General features: G+C 38.7%; 1 protein-coding gene across 8 annotated transcripts in view; it reads right to left on the reverse strand.

Annotated features, from left to right (window-relative positions):
* Nucleotides 1-23122, reverse strand: part of SIPA1L1 (signal induced proliferation associated 1 like 1) — a 388842-nt gene that overhangs the window by 201351 nt on the left and 164369 nt on the right. For all 8 annotated transcript variants that reach the window (XM_088839495.1, XM_088839488.1, XM_088839490.1 and 5 more), the window contains one exon: nucleotides 4368-4428. The gene's annotated coding sequence lies outside the window, so the exon portion shown is untranslated. The remainder of the gene's footprint in view (nucleotides 1-4367; nucleotides 4429-23122) is intronic.

The raw sequence follows: 23122 nt of genomic DNA on the forward strand, positions 1-23122 counted from the left end.
AGCAAAGCTTTATCTACGTAGTAAAAAGTCAATTCACATCACAAGTTGAAAATCTGGTCTTTTAGCTACTGACTGGCTAAATGTGCTTGTTTTTTCTCTTTAGGGCAGAAACAATCAGGTAATAAGTGCTGGACAAGATCCTTAATGCACCATCAGAGAAAACCCATAGAGAGAAAAAACTAATTAAAAGGCTTACTTTCTAAGAAAAGCCCTCATTTTATCTTTATTCCTAAATGGCTTACATTTTAATGTCCGCCACTGTAGAATTAATTTGATTATTTTAATGTTTTTCACTAAAATAAACTGAAAGAAAGTCAACTTATTCAGTGAAGACAAAAAAAACGACTTTAACCCACTTCACTGCCAGGTAACTGACAAAGGTCTAAGTAAGTCTGCTGATTTATCCTTTTAAGAAAGAGAAGAAAAGGATAGCAAATTCCATCCTAAATATGAAAGACATTGATGAGGGGGTTCAAGTTAAAAGATGCAAAACAGACATAACATAAACTAAATACAAACATAATATAAACTAAACTATGTCGACCGTGCTGTGGGAGTTAAGCTGAGACCATTGGCAGCAAGACGGCCACTGGATCTCCCTTCCTGAAAGACAAGGGAACGAGAACAAACTGGAGCTGGGAAATACACAACTGTTGCTCTCTTCTTCCCAAAGGAAAGGCTAGAAAGCCTGGAGGAATGTTCCAAAACAGACCCGCAAAATGAGAACTGTCCACAACTGTCAAATATCCTACTGCTTTTCACTCTAAGGATGAGATCTGCTTTCACAAATGTGTATACATACCCTTGAGAATACCTTCAAACTCAAAGAAGTCTCCCTTTCTAGTTCCCTCAATCACAATAAAGAGTAGAAAACATTTAGTAGCATTCTGGATAATTTGTGTCAATTTAGATGATTCACGTATGGCTTCCCCAGACTAAATGGTCTATGGCCAGAGCTTTTAAGTCAACAAGGGTGCGGAAAGCAAGACCTAATTACAGATCTGAGTCACTGTCTAGAAGTTCCCTCAGCCCAGTGGAGCATCCCCCACAAAGGCACCATTTCATTTTGAGGCATAAAAACAAGCCAAGTCTACAGATTCCTTTAAGAAATAAATACGAAGACATCCTTCTACAAGAAACAAAAACATCAGTTCACTGAACTGATGTCAACAACGTGATTTTTTTTCCCTTTAAGAAACAAGTTTTTTAAACAAACAAAAAAAATGGATATAAAATATATTGTGGAACTGTAGCTTAAATATCTTGTATTTCCTGTCTATATCTGGCCTGCTATACAAATGGCATTCCATTTGAAGGCTGGTCATCTCTCAATGGAAGAGATTTACTAGCTCTTTTCCTAGGGGCCTCACTGATTGTTTCCATTTGAAAGCTATAATCTTCTAACATTAGTGAAGCTGCTCGGTTGTGTCCAACTCTTTGTGACCCTATGGACTATAGCCCGCCAGGCTCCTCCGTCCATGGGATTCTCCAGGCAAGAATACTGGAGTGGGTTGCCATTTCAGGATTCTAGGCCCACAAATAAGGAAACAAGCTAAAGACAGTTACATTTAAATAAAATTAAAATAAGGATCCATTTTTTAACAACAAAAAAAATACATGCACAAAGCACAAAAACATAAAATTGAATTTCTACAAAAGAGGTTATTGTTTCCCTTTCTGTAGTGAGAATACAATCTATATGAATTAAGGGGGAAAAAACCTTTTCAGTTTACATTTTTGTTCAGGAAAAGAAAATGGAAATCCTCTTCCGATTGTCATAAATCTTTCTCTGACATTTTATCAGTAACTGTGCTACCAAGTTGAAAAGATTAATGATCTCTGAGGAGCAATGGCTATTCAGTCCTGTGGAAGCAATATCCCAAACAAGAACAAGGGTGAAGAACGGGTTTTTTGAATGTAGAAGTTAAATGACTTGAGAAATGTTTCAAACAAGGATGCTATGAAATCATCTCCAAGACTCATTCATGCGTGTGTGTTATTAAGTTGCTTCAGTCACGTCCAACTCTTTGCGACCCCATGGACTGTAGCCCACCAGGCTCCTCTGTCCATGGGATTCTCTAGGCAAGAATACTGGAGTGGGTTGCCACGCCCTCCTCCAGGGTATCTTTCTGATACAGTATGAACCCACCAGGCCTCTTGTGTCTCCTGCATTGACAAGCAGATTCTTTACAACTTGAACTGCCTGAGAAGCCCACCAAGATTCATGCTGGGGCACAATGGGAAATAATGTGATACCATGATTCAAAGCACCTTGCTTCATAACCTGTTCACAGGAGTGGATACCTCCTCTATAACTGCTGTCACCAGTACAAAGTAGAAACTGACAAGCTGACAAATTTAGAGAGCAGAGAAGTCAATTTTGTCAGGAAGATGGATAATTAATTGTCAGAGTGCAGAAGAATGCAAAATTTTACCCAAGTTTGCCAAAAGCATGCATTCTGACCACAGGATGAATGGAGGAATTTAAATGAAAACGTAGCCTACACACTCTGAAAAGCTCACTGATGACTCAGTAGGGCCTACACTTGCCAAACCTTTAAAGGAGTGCAGGCACGGGTGTAGACAGTGAACTCAACAGCAGAACAAGCATGAGACTCAAGAAGATAAGCATGTTGATTAAACTCATCAACCATTTAAAATCAAACACATTTTGGGGCATCCCCCAGGAGGTCAAGTGGTTAGGGCTCCGTGCTTCCACTGCAGGGGCATGGGTTCAAACCCAGGTCAGGAAATTAAGACCCCACATGTCGCATGGTGGGGCCAAAATAAATAATTAAATAAAAATCTAACACATTTCATTATGGATCACCAAGATGCCTTGTAACAGATCTTTGCACAAGTGTCTAAGAATGCATTTATAGCTTCTTTCTATGATCCTGAATTTCTTCTCAACTTCTTTGTGATTTTCAACAACAAAACACACAGTATCTACATATACCTGAAGTGAAAAAGCATACAAAAATCATCCTATCTATACGTGGTAAAAGCAAAAACAAATGCAAGGGAAAAATAAAGATGTAAACCAGGAAAGTAGTTCTTCGAAGGTGGAGAAAGGGCACTGCTATGAGAGAGGATGATCATATGGTTTTAACTGTTCCATGGATAGGTAAACATTCTATTTGCCTAGAGTGTTGTAGGAGGATATATATAAATATCTGTCATATCATCCTTTAAAGAGTTCTTATATTTGAGATTCACAGTAATTTTTGAAGAACAAAAGCAAGCAATTAGAAATATGAATATAGACTATTCCAAGAAAACACCAGGGAAAGCACCACACTGCCAAACATACACCTACACAAAGGGATGGTTTCCTGACCAGTAGGCCATGACCCTTCACAGTGTTCACAGTCCAAATGGCTTGATTAAAAGGGAAAACCTCCAGGGAAAGAAAAGAGAAAATCTGAATACAGTGTATTTCCTTCTCATGTCTTTGAATACAAAACCACTACCTGTGAACTGTTCAGAGTGAAGAGGGTGCCAGTCAACATCAACATAGCCTGCCAGTCGAGTCTGATTACATTATTTTGCCTCCCTTTGCAATTACTCCCACATTTACCAAGGAGAAACTAATGGACTACTAAAAATAAAATGGAGACGAAGTGAATCACTTAGGATGTTTTGGCTCCCAACTTAAACTGGCTTAAACAAAAAGGAAATGCTGCTGGCTCAAATGCTTGGACTCCTGGAGGAGAAACAGGCTTCAGAGCTGCTTTCTCTGTCTTCCACCCTGTGTGACTTCTTGCTCAGCCTGGAGCCACACCAGACCTCACACCAGCACATAACAACATCCAGAAGAAGACAGAAAGAGGCAGGCGCTTCCGGTAGCTATGTTTTAAGTATGAGAAGACTTCTGCCAGAAGCACTTGCCAAACTTGCTTTGGAGTCTCCTTAGCTAGAGCCAGATTACAGGACCATTGCTGAAGCCAGCCCTCTGCCCAGTTAATGCCCAGCACTGGCTGATGCCTCCTCCCCAAGGAGTGAATCGTGCATGGGCACAGCAGGGATGGGCTTGCTCCTAATCAGGGCCCACCCTGGAGCTGGTCAGTTCCTCAACCCCAAATATGGGTGGTAGATGGAATGCATAATATGGACTCAACTCTAATATCTGACTGCTAGTATTAGCCAATCATTCTGTGGTTAGCAGAAGATTAACATCATAATCATGATGTATTTGTACATTTGTACATATATAAAAGCTAGAGACATAAAAATCAGATGACCAAATGAAAAGGTAGAGTTTTAAAAACCTCTTTCAATACTCCCACTGCTCCAATGAGAAACTTAAAAGAAAGTCAAAACTTTATAAAGCATGTAGGTCACAGGAAGTATGGTACAATACTTACTATATTCTTGTGCCATAGCTACAGAAATTTGGACAATAGCATCCACATTAACAATTATAACCTAAAAAAAAAAGGAAAAGAAAAAATAGTTAAGTACACAAGAAATCTCATTAAAAATAGTTGTATAACTTTGACAAAATCTTATTTTTTTTTTTTCTGGAAAGAAGTAAACCAGCCTTTAAAAGTATATAGCTGAACATAGAGATTAGAAAAAACATCTGTGGTATTAGAATTGCCAGCCAAGGTCTGTCTAGTCAAGGCTATGGTTTTCCCGTGGTCATGTATGGATGTGAGAGTTGGACTATAAAGAAAGCTGATCGCCGAAAAATTGATGCTTTTGAACTGTGGTGCTGGAGAAGACTCTTGAGAGTCCCTTGGACTGCAAGGAGATCCAACCAGTCCATTCTGGAGGAGATCAATCCTGGGTGTTCATTGGAAGGACTGATGCTAAAGCTGAAACTCCAATACTTTGGCCACCTCATGTGAAGAGTTGACTCACTGGAAAAGACTCTGATGCTGGGAAGGATTGGGGGCGGGAGGAGAAGGGGACGACAGAGAATGAGATGGCTGGATGGCATCATCGACTCGATGGACATGAGTTTGAGTGAACTCTGGGAGTTGGTGATGGACAGGGAGGCCTGGCGTGCTGTGATAAATGGGGTCGCAAAGAGTCGGTCATGACTGAGCGACTGAACTGAACTGAACTGAAAGGAGATCCAATCAGTCCATCCTAAAGGAGATCAGTCTTGGGTGTTCATTGGAAGGACTGATGCTAAAGCTCAAACTCCAATACTTTGGCCACTTTGTGAAGAGTTGACTCATTGGAAAAGACTCTGATGTTGGGAGGGATTGGGGGCAGGAGGAGAAGGGGACAACAGAGATGGCTAGATGGCATCACAGACTCGATGGACATGAGTTTGGGTGAACTCCGGGAGTTGGTGATGGACAGGGAGGCCTGGTGTGCTGCGATTCATGGGGTTGCAAAGAGTTGGACACGACTGAGCGACTGAACTATCTTCAAGTTGAAACTATCTGCATCTTTTGTAAATCTGAACACCAACAAACAAATGCATTTTAAACAAATTAACACTGCCCTGGACTGCTACTTGTAACACTGAAACAAAAACAACTATTAAACGAACCTCAAAAATCATCTTGTCTAACGCCTACAACACACATCCAATCTACTGAGTCCAATGTAACTTAAAGCTAGATAAACCAGCTTCAATTTCTAAATTTCTACACTCAAGGATCTAAGAAAGTGGTCTTGGGGGTGGGTGGGGGGGTGTTAGTAAATGCATATATCCATTCAGATATCTGACACTGTATCTTAGTAAAATCTTTGAATATTCAGATACCCTGAAATGCTAAAGAAACACAGCCACAGAACTGGGGACTTTAAAACCCTGGAATGTCTTTTAATATTCAAAAGTGAAAGGTAAGAAATTTGTCCCTATCCAGACCTCAGGACAAGTAACAATACAGCAAGTCACATTCAATTCAGAAGGGCTTTAAAAACATAAAACTCTAATGATGCTGTGGTTTTTCCTGGGGATGATGTGCCTTGACAAGGCTGAGGATAGCCACTCTCATCTATCTATAATACCATGCCTAATTTCACTTTTCTCGTTTATATAAGAATCTGCCATGTTGCTGGAATTAGTTATGGTTTGTAAAAGAACCCTTTCATGGATCTCAGAACTGATGTTTCTCAATCATGATGTTGAAGAAGACTCTTGAGAGTCCTTTGATGTTAATGTTTTTACGGGAATGGGGATGCCACAGAAAATGAAAACCTAAAGAGGAGGTATATACCATTTTAACAAAGGGTAATAAATAGTGAAGAAGTGACTACACACAGGAAAAAGGGGGGTTAGACGCCTAAGGATGGTAACTTGTGGGAAGGTGACTAGGAAATGCATGGTTTAGTAAGATTTAGGAAATGCATACTTGTTTAGTAAGATTTGTTACACAGACTTAAGTGTCTGGAGTTGGAAGAATCGTTCTCTTCTCCCGGGTATGGGAGATGGGTGCACCTTCTCAAATGGAAAGTCATGCCCTGCATTCATAAATGAGGAGAACAAAAAACTCTTCTTTGTCTGCTGTGTCTTGACTTCCTTCAGCCCAAAATAATTTTAAAGACAGAGGCAAATTTTGGGGTGACATATTCCAATCCCCTTCAGGTTCATAAAAATACAACAAAAGCATTATTATAAGTATCAGAAAGGAAGATATTTGCTGAATATATGTATTAAATACATATAAGACTCATTTAGAATATATAAAAACTCCAACAAAATGAGAAAAAGATGTGTGTGCTAATAAGCAGCTTCAGTCGTGTCCCAACTCTTTGCGACCCTATGGACCACAGATGGCCTGCCAGGCTCCTTTGTCCATGGGATTCTCCATGCAAGAATACTAGACTAGAGTGTCATGTCTTCCTCCAGGGGATCTTCCTGACCTGGGGATCGAACCCACATCTCATGACTCCTGCGCTGGCAAGCAGGTTCTGTACGACTAGTGCCACTTGGGAAGCCCAAGAAAAAGATAGATTATCTTAAAAGGATACAAAAAATGGCCAATAAGCATATGAAAAGGTGTTCGACATCATTCATTACCACGAAAATACAAATTAAAATCACAATGAGGTAAAATTACATATTGATCCAAATGGCTAATATGCAAATATCAGACAACACCAAGTCTTAGGCTATAGAGCAGTTCAACCCTCATAAGCTACTTGTGTGAACTGGAAAACTGTTTAGCAATATCTAATAAAGCAGAATATAAACTGTGGCCCAGCAATTTTACTTCTAGGGAAATATTTACTAAGAATGCACATATATAGGTCCAAAAGACATATATTTTCAACAAAGCCTTACTTGTAATACCAAAACTCGGTAGCAACTAGTGGAACATTCATATAATGTATACGACATAGCAGGGATCAGTCAATTTTCCCCTGCAAAGGGTCAGACAGTAAATATTTTAGGGTTTGCAGGCCACATGGTCTCTGTTTCCTCTGACCACCACTCAATTCTGCCTTTGGAGTAGAGAAGTAGGGATAGTATGTAAATGAAAGGGTGTGGCTGTGTTCAATAAAACTATTTACAGAAACAGTTTGCATGCTATACAGTAATGAACATAAATGAACCATAACTAATACAATAACACAGATGAATCTCATAAAAATAATATTAAGACAAAGAAGTCAGATATATGAGGGAATATACTATATGACTCAAGTTCAGAAGTAGGTAAAACTATGTATCTCAGAATAGTAGTCACCCTTTGGAGGGGGCAGTAAGCCTGGCCGGGGAGGAGTAAGGGGGAATTCTGGCAGTCTAGTAATACTGGATTCTCTGGTTTGAATGGTGGTTTGCTGGTTATACTCAAGTAGGAAAACTCATCAGAGTGCTCATTTACGATGCATCTGTCTTTATATGTGTTATACCTGAATCAACAGTGAAATATTTTAATTTTCTTTTATAAAGCATATAGGTCAGTAAAGTGAATGCTTTCTCATAGCTCACTTGCCCAGGACATCAAACACTCTGGGTGCAGTTGTCAGCCTTGCACTCTCACTAAGTACAGCCCTGAAGCAATACCCCTTTGTTTAGTGTGATGTCTGGCTCAGTGGTAAAGAATCTGTCTGCCAATGCAGGAGATGCAAAGATGCGAGTTTGATCCCTGAGTCAGGAAGATTCGATCCCCTGGAGTACAAAATGGCAACCCACTGCAGTATTCTTGCCTGGAAAATTCCATGGACAGAGGAGCCTGGTGGACTACAATCCATGGGGTCGCAAAGAGTTGGACACAACTGAGCATGCACTTTTATCTTTCTTTTTGTTCTTAACTACATTACAACTAAACCTCTGTTTTGAGTCCCAGGCAGAACTGTGGAGAATGAACTACGATTAAATAGAACACACACGAGTGAGAGGGAGAAAGGAAAGTAACAGACGGTGGATCGAGACACTGATGGAAAAAAGCCCCTACATTTTAACACAGTCTGTTGAATAATCTATACAGAATACAAAGTAAAGGCAACAGCTTAGAAACACAATGTGCAAGGTTACTGAACTGGTACTTTGGACAAAAATAATGACATTTTAAAAGCTGACCAGGGCTCTTAAAAGACTGTTGAAAGGATTTTGTGTCCAGCATAACAATTTATTCCAATCTAATAGGTTAAAGGGGCACAAAGTTTCAGATTTTTAAGTGAAGAAGCAGATCTGACAGATAATACAGTCTTGCACTTTTTAGGTCTGCATATTTGTAACAAGTTCTGTACCTTGATTTCATATTACCCCTCTATACTGTGTTAGAAAATGTAATTAGATATTGTTGACTTCCCAGCAATCACAGGAAGCCATTAAATTACTAAGGTTTTGCCCAAATATATGAGGAGAGGCAGAGAACACAAAAATGCCAGAGGTAACAAGATCATGGGCACCACATTATATTAATATAGGATTATATCATAAGTGAAATTAAAGAGTAAAGAAGAAATGAAAAGAACTGAAATCCACTCACTGTACTATATTCACTGCATAATTGATATGTGAAGGAAAAGGAGTAAAGTGAAAGTTACTCAGTCGTATCTGACTCTTTGCAACCCCATGGACTATACAGTCCATGGAATTCACCAGGCCAGAGTACTGGAGTGGGTAGCCTTTTCCTTCTCCAGGCATTGCAAGCAGATTCTTCACTAGTTGACTCCAAGAGGAGCCCAAGAATATTGGGGTGGGTAGCTAACTCCTTCTCCAGTGGATCATCCTAACCCGGGAATTGAACCAGAGTCTTCTGCATCGCAGCTGGATTCTTTACCAACTGAGCTAGCTATTAGGGAAGCCCTATGATTCTTTACCATTCTTTGCATTGCAGGAGAACTCTTTACCAACTGAGCTATCAAGGAAGAAAACGAACTAGACGCTAAAAATCCAAAGACAAAGTTCCTGCCTTTAAGGAGCTCACAGTTATAAAAAAGATGAAAAGCCTATACATCAATAATTTAAATCAAATGTCACAAAAGTTTCACAATATTTACAAGTGCCATGACTTAACAGAAGAGAATTATTAAATGTAGGAGAGGTGAAATGAAAACAGGAGAGGAGGGTGAGGAAAACTAGTCTTTATATAGGAGGGAAAAATGAAATAAATGGGTTTTGAACAATTAAAAACGGGCAAAACAAGAAGAGGAATAAAGCATCCTTCCAGGCAGGGAGCCAGAATATGCAGAGGCATGAATGAGCCAGTAATTCTTGAGAAATAGCAGGAAATCTGAGGCTGCCAGAACATGATGTAGAAGGACAAACGAAGACTGAGATGATGGAGGAACTTCTCAATTACACCATGAACTCAGTGTAACTAATTTTATCTCACAGGCATTATGGAACCATCAAGGTGGGAACTGGGGAAATGAGAATGGAGTACAAAGAACAGAAGGGGAGTAACAGGTCCCTGGATATTTCTTTCTGCATATATGTTCGATGTTTTGATGTGTAAAAAACATGCTCAAAAAAGATGGATTTATCGAAAGGACTGTGGAACTAACCTGAAGGGGACAAATCTGGGACAAACTGAGGAAAAATATAAAAGATTAAATTAATACCTGAAACTCACAGGATAAAACAAATACCCATGAGTCCATGTTAATAAAAGAAAGTAACTGAATACAATGAATACAAAAATAAATGTGTGAGAAAGCTCATTCTTGAAAGAAAATTTCAATTAATTAAGTGTACAGAAAAATGATGGAGTTAGAAAAATCACCATTGGACAAACAGCACAGATGAAAGGAAACAAAGGAAATATAACACCTAATGCAATGCTGGATCCTAGATAGGATCATGGTCCTGACATAAGTATTACTAAGATAGTAAAGTCATGCTCAAAATTCTCCAAGCCAGGCTTCAGCAATATGTAAACCGTGAACTCCCAGATGTTCAAGCAGGTTTTAGAAAAGGCAGAGGAACCAGAGATCAAATTGCCAACATCCGCTGGATCATGGAGAAAGCAAGAGAGTTCCAGAAAAACATCTATTTCTGCTTCATTGACTATGCCAAAGCCTTTGACTGTGTGGATCACAATCAACTGTGGAAAATTCTGAAAGAGATGGGAATCCCAGACCACCTGACCTGCCTCTTGAGAAACCTGTATGCAGGTCAGGAAGCAACAGTCAGAACTGTACATGGAACAACCAACTGGTTCCAAATAGGAAAAGGAGTGCGTCAAGGCTGTTTATTGTCACCTTGCTTATTTAACTTATATGCAGAGTACATTATGAGGAACGCTGGGCTGGAAGAAGCACAAGCTGGAATCAAGATTGCTGGAGAAATATCAAGATGACACTACCCTTATGGCAGAAAGTGAAGAGGAACTCAAAAGCCTCTTGATGAAAGTGAAAGAGGAGAGTGAAAAGGTTGGCTTGAAGCTCAACATTCAGAAAACAAAGATCATGGCATCTGGTCCCATCACTTCATGGGAAATAGATGGAAAAACAGTGGAAACAGTGTCAGACTTTATTTTTTGGGGCTCCAAAATCACTGCTGATTGCAGCCATGAAATTAAAAGACGCTTACTCCTTGGTAGGAAAGTTATGACCAACCTAGATAGCATATTACAAAGCAGAGACATTACTTTGCCAACAAAGGTCAAGGCTATGGTTTTTCCCGTGGTCATATATGGATGTGAGAGTTGGACTGTGAAGAAGGCTGATCGCCGAAGAATTGATGCTTTTGAACTGTGGTGTTGGAGAAGACTCTTGAGAGTCCCTTGTACCACAAGGAGATCCAACCAGTCCATTCTAAGGAGATCGATCCTGGGCGTTCATTGGAAGGACTGACGCTAAAGCTGAAACTCCAATACTGTGGCCACCTCATGCAGCGAGTTGACTCACTGGAAAAGACTCTGATGCTGGGAAAGGTTGGGGGCGGGAGGAGAAGGGGATGACCGAGAATGAGATGGCTGGATGGAATCACTGACTCTGTGGACATGAGTTTGAGTGAACTCCGGGAGTTGGTGATGGACAGGGAGGCCTGGCGTGCTGTGATTCATGGGGTCACGGAGAGTCGGAAACGACTGAGCGACTGAACTGAACTGAAGATAGGTGACAAAATATGAATAAGGTTTGTAGCTCAATTAAAATTTCTGTATAAATGTTGATTTCCTGATTTTGATACGTTTACTACAGTTACACAAGATATTAGCTTATCTAAATAAAGAGTTCAAAGCATTGGTCATAAAAATGCTCACTGAACTTGAGAGAAGAATGTGTGAATACAGTAAGAACTTCAACAAAGAGAAAATATAAATAAGAAACAATCACAAATGAAGAATATAATAACTGAAACGAAAACTATACTAGATGAAATCAACAGATTAGATGATGCAGAGAAACAAATCGATGATCTGGAAAACAGGGTAGCAGAAATCATCAAAATGGAAGAACAAAAACAAAAGAATGTTTTAAAATGAGGACAGCTTAAGGACTCTCTGGAACATCAAACAAAGTAACACTCATATTCAGTTCTGTTCAGTCGCTCAGTCGTGTCCAACTCTTAGAGACCCCATGAATCACAGCACGCCAGGCCTCCCTGTCCATCACCAACTCCTGGAGTTCACTCAAACTCATGTCCATCGTGTTGGTGATGTCATCCAGTCATCTCATATCATACAGGTCCCAGAAGTCAAAGAGAGAATGTACTTCTGCACTTACCTGAAAACTTTCCTAACCTGACAAAGGAAACAGATATCCAAATTCAAAAAGCAAAAGAGAGTATGAAAAAAGATGAACTTAAAGAGATCAAAGACCAAGACACATTATAATTAAAATGTCATAAGTTAAAGATAAAAAGAGAATCTTAAAAGTAGCAAGAGAAAATAACTAGTTATGTACAAGGGAATCACCATAAGACTATCAGCTGATTTTTTAGCAGACACTTTACAGGCCACAAGAAAGTGGTACAATATGTTCAAAGTGCTGCAAGGAAACAACTTAGAGAATACTTTACCTGACAAGGTTATCATCCAGATTAAAAGCATCTCAGATAAGCAGAAGGTAAAGGAGTTCATCACCACTTAATTTGCCATTCAACAAATGTTAGAGAGACTTAAATTTAAAAGGAAAAAAAAGGTCATAACTAGAAATGAAAATATACGAAAGGCGTTTTGTAATAACCTTTATAAGAAAAGAATGTGAAAAAGGCCACAAAGAAGTCTCAAAAATTTAAGACCAGTGAAGTCCTATCAAGTATCTTTTCCGAAGACAACAGTGAGAAGCTAGAAATAAATAAGAAGAAAACCGGAAAAAAAGCAAACACATGGCAACTGAACAACATGCTATGAAACAATCAATAGGGCAATAAAGACATAAAAAAATACCCTGAGACAAATTAAATGTTGGAAAGTTGTGTTTAATTATGGGACACAGTAAAAACAATTTTAAGAACGAAGTTTACAATGATATAGATAAAGTTACTAGAATGAAGGAGATAACAAAGATCAGAGTGGGAATAAAAAAATAGAGACCAAAAAAATAGAAAAGATCAACATAAGAGATGAAATATATAAACAAAATTGGAAAATATAAACAAAATTGACAAACAAAATTGACAAACCTTTAGTCAGACTCATCAAGAAAAGAAGAAAAAGGCTCCAAATAAATAAAATCAGAAAGGAAATAGATGTTACAACTGATACCACAGAAATATAAAGGATCATGAGACTACTACAATCATATGCCATCAAACCGGAAAACCGAGAAGATATTGATACAATTTTTAAAACAATATTCCAAGAATCAGGAAGAAATAGAAAACTCAAGTAGACCAAATTATTAGTAATGAAACTGCATTAGTAATTTTAAAACCTTCCAATAAATAGAAGCCCAATAATCTAGAAGCAGACTAGACGACTTCCTAAAGCGAATACTACCAAACATTTAAAGCAGAGTTAAAACCTATCCTTCTCAAACTATTCTGAAAAGTTGAAGAGGAAAGAAAGTTTCTAACTTCATTCTACAAAGTTAGCATTACTCTGATACCAAAGACATTACCCCCAAAAAAAAAAAAATTATAGGCCAATACCCGTAAGTGAAGGTGACCAAGCAGTACAAACATGCAGTTATAAAATAAGTAAGTCGTAACAATGGAATGTACAGGATTGGGAATATAGTGAATAATACCATAGTAACTTTAAATGGTGACAGATGGTAACTCACGGTGATCACTCATAAAGTACGTAAATGTGGTATCACTATGCTGTACACTTGAAACAAATACTATAACTGTATACTAATCATACTTCAATTAAAAACATAAAGAATTCAAGACCAGATGTTAGATGTGTTTATTGCTCTCAAGGACTACTCTCAGGAACTCTTAGTGACAGGGCTAGGAAATACAGTGGACCCTCCATAGACATGGGTTACACATCCACCCAGATTCAGACAAACATGGATGGAAAGTATTGGAGGGGAAAGTCTAGAAAGTTTCAAAAGCAAAATGTGAATTTGCCCTCCACAGCATGTAGATGTTATTCACAACTATTTACATAGCATTTACATTGCATTAGGTATTACAAGTAAACTAGAAATGAAAAATTTAAGGGAGGATGTGCACAGGTTACATTCAAATATTACACTTTGTTATATAAGGGACTTGAGCATCCTCAGATTTTGTATCTGTGAAGGTCCCACAGATGCTGAGGGACAGATGTATGTATGTGTTTCTACATATATACATACACACACATCTACATCCATAGGATTCTTTAAGGAACTCAATAAAGCGATTATACATAAAATTTACATGAAAAGCCAAAGGTCTGAGAAGAATCAAGACACTCCGCAAGACAACAGTAGAAAGGGACTTACCCTACCAACGATCAATTACAACACAGCAGTAACTACAAATAAACACAAAAAGGTTGAATTATTTAATATTGGTACTTGCACACATGTTTATCCACATGGGGAAAAATTAAATTGAATCCCATTCCACTCTCTGTGTTAAAGTCATTTCCAATTTAACTGAAGACATGTGTGTAAAAGGCAAGATTATAAAAATTTTAGTAGACAATAAAAGTAGATTTTATGGTCTCAGAATAGGTTAACAACGTAAGAAAGAAAAACCATAAAGAAAAATAGTAAATTTGTTCTCCACAGTAAAGAACTTAGGTTCATTAAAAAAAGATCATAAAGAAAATATAAGGATAAACCACAAGTTAGAAAATACATAACCAGCAAAATATAAGTATCTAGGATACATCTCTTAAAAATTTGTAAGGAAGCAAGACAATCCAATGGAAAAGTAAACAAAAAATTATAAAAGAAAAGGAAATACAAAAGCTCCTTACATAAATAATACTTTGTGCCTTTAGTAATTACAGGAAGGCAAAAACATCTTTACACACCTATCAGTTTGACTAAATTTAAGAAGTCAGACAATGTCAAGAGTGTGGCAAAGATGGTGAGCAATGGAAACATTCAGAATCCACTGGGAGTCACATGCTGGAACAATCACTTTGAAAACTGTCCAGCATGGACATACTCAATCAGCAAGCAATTTCACTCCTGAGTTTATGGTCACCCGGAGAACCGTCATTCAGAGACAAATACAATTATTCACAACCACAGGAAACTGCAAACACCCCAAATTCCAACAGTAGAATAAATAGGAAAACAAAGTATAGTGAAGTCACTTAGTCGTGTCTGACTCTTTGCAATCCCACAGACTGTAACCTACCAGCTTCCTCCATCCATGGGATTTTCCAGGCAATGGAGTGGATTGCCATTTCCTTCTCCAGGGGATCTTCCCACCCCAGGGATTGAAACTGGGTCTCCCGCACTGCAGGTAGACTTTACTGTCTGAGCCACCAAAGAAGCCAAACAAAGTATGACTTTGCAATAGTATCAGTGAACTCTAATGCTAAATGCACCAGCAGATAAAAAGTCAAGGGAATAATATCCTTAGACACTTCTTCAGAAAAAGATTAGCGATAAACCTAATTTTTAAAAATTAGATTACAAGCTCACAGAAGGCTGGATCAAAACCCATTAACAGTCATTAAAACCTTCCCATAGTTTTTTCCTTAGAATTGTTGAATGTCTCCAAGATGCAAACAATTAAGTCCTCCAAAAGTACAGTACAACTTTCTATAGTTTTAAACACAATATTGAGTCCACAGCAAACACCAGATTAACAAAATAAAACCACAGATCTCGTTTAGTTATTTAAAGAAGACCATACTTAAATTCCCAACATCTGTTGAAAACACTTGCCAAGGCACCATCTATATTATGGTTTTTCAAATTTTTTTCTTTATGTATTTAAAGAAAAAAAACGTTACTGTTACTCCACTACCAAGATGAGTGAGATTACTTCTAAGAACCAAAACCAATTAGACTATGAATTCATTTAAAAAGATATATTAGAAATAGTACAACTTTCTATCTCTTCCCGTCCAAACAAACAAACAAAAAAATCCCCATCTTTTCAAATCAATACAACACATTTAAAAACAAAACACTCGTGTAAGTAAAACACTCTGAGTTATACCTGCTATCCTCTGATAGCAAGAGCTCTGATGACACCATGTTCTAAACTGACTTGGCCAAGGTTAGAGTAAAGTGTTCCCAGGAACCTCTTAAGTATCCTCAAACCAAAAGGTTTTTCATATCTTATAAAATTAACCAACTTGAACAATTTGGAAAAATCACAAGCTATGCATTTAAATTTGGCATCTAAGATACAATCTATTCTCCATGATTTTAAATGTTATATAATAGTGTTCAGAATTTAGAATATCTTGGTCCACATTTTATACAGGTGGGTGTATGTACAAAACCTTTAAAACAGATGGCAAGTTCCAAAGAGACATCAACTGGCAGTTCTAACTGATTCAGCTCTAATTCATTTTGTTTGCTTTCTAACAACGCTCTTCGAAAAAGAGCAATCCCAGAGCCCGCAGAAAAGATTTCTATTTTTAAGCAGAGGTGACAATCTTTACTTATGTAAGAAGAAATTATACAGGTTAGCAGAAGACATGAAATGCAATCGAATACACTACAGACACGTCAAGGGAAACTTCCATTCTCAAGGGTATATACTACGTGTGTCAGTCTAACAATCACCAAATTCATTAAGCCGTAATTTTGCCACACGAATGCTCCATTCTTTCCTTCAGAGCACAATGGACCATCAGAAGGCAACGTCTGCTTTCCTCTTTACAGCGGCAACCATGCACCTGGCCTGAACGCTGAAGAACCAGGTTCTTTACGAGATTCTTCCAAGTCAGCCAACATACAGATCTTTTTACTCAAAATAAGCAGGAAGGAAACAGGCTCAAATCATAATCGTCACATTTAGCTACTCAGAATGGGGCACAGCCTTACAGACAAGTTGGCTGAGCATGCACAGATCTCACCATGACCATACATACTACACTGTCATTAAAAACAGAATTCTCGCCAAGAACCTGAAGTGGGAGTATTCAAACTGGATGTCTGACAACACTGGATGCTACAGCTTAAAACCTACTGCCAATGGATTAAGACCACACTGATCCTTGGCACTAAAGAAACACCCACAGTGATTTCGAGGACTAGAAAAGGTGGATAACATTCCAGATGACTTGCAGTTTACCAGCACTTTGAAGGCAAGGAACCCACATATCTTCTGGGGAAGTCCACTCTACCCTATGTGGCTGGCCCACCCACAATGGCACCCGTGAACTGGAGCCCACAGGCACAGGTGGAGAGGCCGTCTGCAATGCTGAATTCAACCTTCTGGTCCCCTCGCTTACTGCAAACAAGTCTACCATAAGCAACTGAAGCGGGTTAGATTTTGCTACTCCAAAACATACCACTTTGGCATACCGACTATTTTGAGCTAGAGGCACTAAAAACAACAGGCGCAAGAAAGGCACTCTGACCTCCCCCCTTTCTTCCTGAAAACAGGAGATAAAAAAACTCACTCCCCTGTGAAATATGCTCTCCCTGCACCTGCAGGAAAAGAACATTTTGATCACCAGAGACAGGGAGTCAAGGCTGAGAAGAATCTGCATAATCAAATATTTTAAAAATTAACCTTATCTTCCCTTAACCTCCCCCTACATACCTTTGTTATTTTTTTCACAATCGGTACTCATTGTTCAACTTGATATATAAACATTAGGCCTAACTGGTTCTCTGGGTCTTTATTTTCCTATGAAAATCCCCATGTACATGTTAAACTTTTTTTTTTTATAATCTTTCCCCCTATTTTACCTCCCCTACACAATCACCACTCTAAGGAAAGCAGCAACATGGAAAAGTACACTAAATTCAAGAACCTAAAGAAAAAGAGTTACCATGAGAAAACAAACATGTTTTTAAAAGAGTAAAGTTCTTCAAAAAATTCAAGAAAATATGATATCCATTTTAAAAATCAAAGATAAAATGATTACTTGGGGTTAAAATAAGATTGTGAAAGTGAAAGTCACTCAGTTGTGTCTGACTCTGCAACTGCATGGACTATACAGTCCATGGAATTCTCCAGGCCAGAATATTGGATTGGGTAGCCTTTCCCTTCTCCAAGGGATCTTCCCAACCCAGGAATTGAACCGGGGTCTCCTGTATTGCAGGCAGATTCCTTACCAACCTGATAAACTGGGAAACAAAAGTATGAAGGGTGATCAGTATCAGATCATAGAACTCTGTAGCTGGATTCTATACCTTGGATCCCATCCCAGTGGACATTCTGGGCTCTGCCCATTATCCTCTTCCTTTCTGCTAAGAAACATGTTCCAATCTCCAATAATTTATAAAAAGCTTATTTATCTCTTGACCCAAAACACTCCTCCAAAATAAAGAAGTAATGAGGTAAGAAGATGTCCATGGTGACTCGGAAGTTCCTGGCTTAAATAACCAAATGGATGGTTCTCCCATTAAATGAACAATGAAATAAAAAAGCGTGGGGGGATGGGGGGAACCTAATGATGACATACAACGTAAGTGTCTTTACAGAAAGACATTGTTATAAACTAAAAGCCTGTGTCCTGAACTTGGTCCATGGGCATGTTTTCTTTGACCCATGCAGTACTTAACAAAAATTCAACCCATCCTTGAAAATTCACGGTATTTACCATGCAAATCCTGATTTACAGCTTCTCTCGAGAAACTGGGAGTCTGGTAACTTTGGGCCCAACATTCCCAGATAGCAATAAAGGCCAGAGCCAAGCAGCCTGCATGGGGTCTGCAGGCTCCTGCTCTCCACCATCTCCCAAGAGTGCCTTCCTGACCCTGAGTCTATGTCAATGGCCACTTATCACCCCACTAACACCACTGTTTTTCTTGGTGTAGAAAAACATTTTTTTTTCTTACTCAAAGACCTGCTTTTTACTCATTTACATTGTTGACCAGGCTCTTAAGCTGGTGAATCTGCTGTAACACAAGAGAATCAAGAAACAGTTGAAAGTGTGGGTCTCTGGCTGGTAAGAGAAGACAGGGCTACAGCTGGGGTTTAAGCTGGGTTTGAAATAGGTTAACATGGAAAAAGGCTGCACTCACAAAAGAGAATCTATAAAAGGGGATAGTAACTGTGGATGGACCTTTAGGAAATGCACATAATTCAAGTTAGTAAAAGAAAGGCTAATAGTAACAAATACAGGGGGAAAAAACAGAATGGGAAAGACTGAAAGTGAAAGTGAAGTCGCTCAGTCGTGTCCGACTCTTTGCGACCCTGTGATGGCAGCCCACCAGGCTCCTCCGTCCATGGGATTCTCCAGGCAAGAATACTGGTGTGGGTTGCCATTTCCTTCTCCAAGCGATCTTCTTCACCCAGGGATCGAACCAACGTCTTCCGCATTGCAGGCAGACGCTTTAACCTCTGGGCCACCAGAAAGATTAGAGATCTCTTAAAAGAAAACTGAAGATATCGAGGAAACATTTCATGCAAGAATGGACACAATAAAGGACAGAAACAGCAAGTACCTAACAGAAGCAGAAGAGATTAAAAACAGGTGGCAAGAACACACAGAGGAACTATACAAAAAAGGTCTTAATGACCAGGATAACCACGATGATGTGGTCACTCACCTAGAGCCAGACAACTGGGAGTAGTAAGTCAAGTTGGCCTTACAAAGATTACTATGAACAAAGCTAGTGGAGGTGATGGAATTCCAGCTGAGCTATTTAAAATTCTAAAAGGTGATGCTGTTAAAGTGATGCACTATACACACACACACAAATACATGTCAGCAAATTGGGAAAACTCAGCAGTGGTCACAAGACTGGAAAAGGTCAGTTTTCACTCTAATCCCAAAGAAGGGCAATGTTAAAGAATGTTTAAACTATCGTACAATTATGCTCATTTTACATGCTAGCAAGGTAATGTTGAAAATCCTTCAAGCTAGGCACCAACAGTACATGACCTGAGAACTTCCAGATGTACTAGCTGGTTTTCAAAGAGGCAAAGGAACCAGAAATCAAACTGCCAACATTCACTGGATCATGGAGAAAGCAAGGGAATACCAGAGAAACATCTACTTCTGCTTCACTGACTATGCCAAGCCTTTGATTGTGTGGATCACAACAAGCTGTGGAAAATTCTTAAAGAGATAGGAATATCAGACCACCTAACCTGCCTCCTGCAAAACCTGCAGGTCAAGAAGCAACAGTTAGAACCAGACATGGAACGACAGACTGGTTCCAAATTGGGAAAGTATGTCAAGACTGTATACTGTTACCCTGCTTATTTAACTTACATGCAGAGTACATCATGTGAAATGCTGGGCTGGATGATTCACAAGCTGGAATCAAGACAGCCAGGAGAAATATCAACAACCTCAGATGTGTTATGGAAAAGGCAATGGCAACCCACTCCAGTGTTCTTGCCTGGAGAATCCGAGGGATGGCAGAGCCTGGTGGGCTGCCGTCTATGGGGTTGCACAGAGTCGGACACGGCTGAAATGACTTAGCAGCAGCAGCAGATATGTTGATGATACTATTTAATGGCAGAAAATGAAGAATACCTAAAGAGCCTCTTAATGAGGGTGAAAGAGGAGAGTGAAAAAGATGGCTTGAAACTCCACGTTAAAAAAACTACAATCATGGCATCGGGTCCCATCACTTCATGGCCAATAGATGGGGAAAAAGTATAAGCAGGGACAGATTTTATTTTCTTGGACTCCAAAATCACTGTGGATTTTGTGTTGCTGGAAAAGACTCTTGAGAGTCCCTTTTACTGCAAGGAGATCAAACTAGTCAATCCTAAAGGAAATCAACCCTGAATATTCATTGGAAGGACTGCTGCTGAAGTTGAAGCTCTAGTACTTTGGCCACCTGATGTGAAGAGCCAATTCGCAGGCAAAAAAGCCTTCATGCTGGGAAAGACTGCAGGCAAAACAATGGGGCAGCAGAGGATGAGATGGTTAGCTAGCATCAGCAACTCAAGGGACATAATTGAGCAAACACTGGGAGACAGTGGAGGACAGAGAAGCCTGGCGTGCTACAGTCCATGGATTGCAAAGAGGTGAACATGACTTAGCAACTGACAACAAGAACAACAGTAAGAACAAGTGAAGGGCAGGTTCAAAGAGTGAGAGGCTCAAGTAGGAGTTCAAAATGAGTTCAGTTGATGGTGCACAGATTACAGCAAAAATTCTGGCAGGCTGTGAGGCCTGCACTATAGAAAGAAGTGAGACCTTATCTCGTGGTCCAGTGGTTAAGAGTTCACCTGCCAATGCAAGGGACAGGGAATCAGTCCCTGTTCCAGGAAGATCCCACAGGCCACGGGGCAACGAAGCCCATGTGTAACAACTACTGATGCTTGTGCACCTAGGGCCCATGCTCCACAAGAGAAGGTATTGTGATGGAAAGCCCGAGCACCAAACTAAACTAGAGAGCACCCCCGCTTGCCACAAGCAGAGGAAGCCCGCACACAGCAAAGACCTGGTGCAGCCGTAAATAAATAAGAAAGAAAGAGGTGAGAGTCCATTTATTTAGCCATTTTTCATTTGCCAGAGTTATCACATGCGATCTAGATTAAGTTGCATCTTACTCATGAAAAGCATTTTTTAAGTAAAGAGCAGCGGCAGAAAAATACATTAGGCACAGTTCAACAACAAACTGTTGTCAGAGAATAATTTGTATTATCATAATAATGAAACAGGTCAATTAATAAAAGGAAAAAGTTACTAAGATTTCCTCCAAATTTCTATGTAATGATGGCAGGGGGAAAAAAGTCCATTTAACGTTAAAAGACATAAAGAACTTTAAGCATCACAGTGGCGAAAGCCATCAGACTCTGAATATGGAGGAATATCTCTGCACAGTTAGTTTAAAAAGAGGATAATTTAGAAATCCTGCAATCTAAGACAGGCTCCTCTGTAATAAGTTTTTGTACGAGATTACTAGATAAACAGGATAGAGTGTATGGGCAGAATTCATAAGGAAAAAGAAATTCAATATAAAACATGAAAATGCTCACCCTCATTAAAAATCAAGAAATAAACATTAAGAATAAAATGAAGTAGCCATCATTTTATAACTAATAAATTAGCAAGGTAATATTTTATACTTCTATAACTATTGAATTAGCAAAACTATTTTTAAATTTAACCTTATTGAAAATTTTTGATTGAAGTATGGTTGATTTACACTATTACATTAATCTCAGGTAGACAGCACAGCGATTCAGTATTTAGTAAAAATTTTTTTGTAGATTAGACACTAATAAGCCTGAATTTAAATGCCTTGTGGCCCTGTAAATTGGGATGGCACCTATAAAACTGGTTAGTGTTCAGCAAAATGCTCATAACCCTTGTGATTGATGGCTAAGTGATCAGTGGTACTCCTAGAAATAGATCTTATGTAAATAATACAAGAGAAGGAAAAGGTTATATGAATGAAAATACTCTCTGATAAAATGTGAAACAAAATAAAGACTCTGGAAACAAGTAAACTGTCCAATAACAGATACACTACTATATAGAGAATCAAAGTGCATCCATACTATAATCTCTAAATTTATATATATACTGGAAAGACAGATCAATAGAGCATTTTTTTTCACACTTCAATATTCTCTTAATAATAGAGTAGGTGAAATCGGAAGAGAATCTGGCGTTCACAATTTTATAAAAGTGACACAGAGACAAAAACTGCAGCCACAGAGTATAGAGAAAGATGGGGTTTAACAACTGAACTTAAAATAACCAGCTTCAGAAAATGAAAAAAGTACTGGGTACCTTAAAAAGAAGAACTTCAACAAGAAAGATTTAGAGACATAAAACTTACACAGAGAATTGTTTAATATATAATGGAGGTGAGGCAGTTTGTAAATCAGGCAATGCTAGGAAAGAAGAAATAAGCAGTAACATTGGGGGAAAAAGAAACACAGTAGTTTGGGGAATAATCATGATTGAGAACAATTTTTGTAGGTTATGAAGAAGAGTGAGTAACCAGTAAAGAGAAAAATTGAAAATTCAGGAGAGAAGAAAGGAATATGATGAAATAGCTCTTGGAGGGCACGTGGTACAAGTACTAAACTTGTATGAAAGGAACCTGGCTTTTTATTAATATTCTGACCCTGAGAGTACTCACATTTGTCTATAGAAAACACTTAAATGAAAATTTTAATACCTTCTTAAAATAAGAGACACTGTTTAGAACATGTCACCAAACAGTATTTAAGCATAAAAGCAAGCAACGCAATTTAAATAAATGATTCTCACATTAACTTCTAAAAATGCCAGAGGTCCTAAGTTAAACC

Source organism: Moschus berezovskii, chromosome 9, assembly GCF_049115385.1.
Source record: "Moschus berezovskii isolate FMDL1 chromosome 9, NW_MosBer_1.0, whole genome shotgun sequence".
Taxonomy (NCBI): Eukaryota; Metazoa; Chordata; class Mammalia; order Artiodactyla; family Moschidae; genus Moschus; species Moschus berezovskii.